General features: G+C 45.1%; 1 protein-coding gene across 1 annotated transcript in view; it reads right to left on the bottom strand.

Moving 5' to 3' along the window:
- Window positions 1-226, bottom strand: part of LOC119587349 (GTPase-activating Rap/Ran-GAP domain-like protein 3) — a 420,180-nt gene that overhangs the window by 326,568 nt on the left and 93,386 nt on the right. The gene's annotated exons all lie outside the window — the stretch shown is intronic.

Genomic DNA, 226 nt, shown 5'->3' with positions numbered 1-226 from the left:
TATCATTAAATATTTTCACACTTCTTCATTAAGCATCATAATTTTCCTGAACACCTCTGCGTGATCTTCCACCTTCGCCACGAACATCACTCACATAGAACGAGCTTCAAACAGCTCCCAGAGCCGTCCGGAGAGCACAGCTGCAGCATTGTCCCTCATGCTGACACTTCCAAGCTTCAGCTCCACAAGCTTAAGCCAGACAGCTTCCTAGGAATTTTCAGAATTA

The sequence above is a fragment of the Penaeus monodon genome, chromosome 22, assembly GCF_015228065.2.
Source record: "Penaeus monodon isolate SGIC_2016 chromosome 22, NSTDA_Pmon_1, whole genome shotgun sequence".
Lineage (NCBI taxonomy): Eukaryota > Metazoa > Arthropoda > Malacostraca > Decapoda > Penaeidae > Penaeus > Penaeus monodon.
The sequence above is the reverse complement of the archived record's forward strand: the minus strand, read 5'-3'. Positions and strand labels throughout refer to the sequence as shown.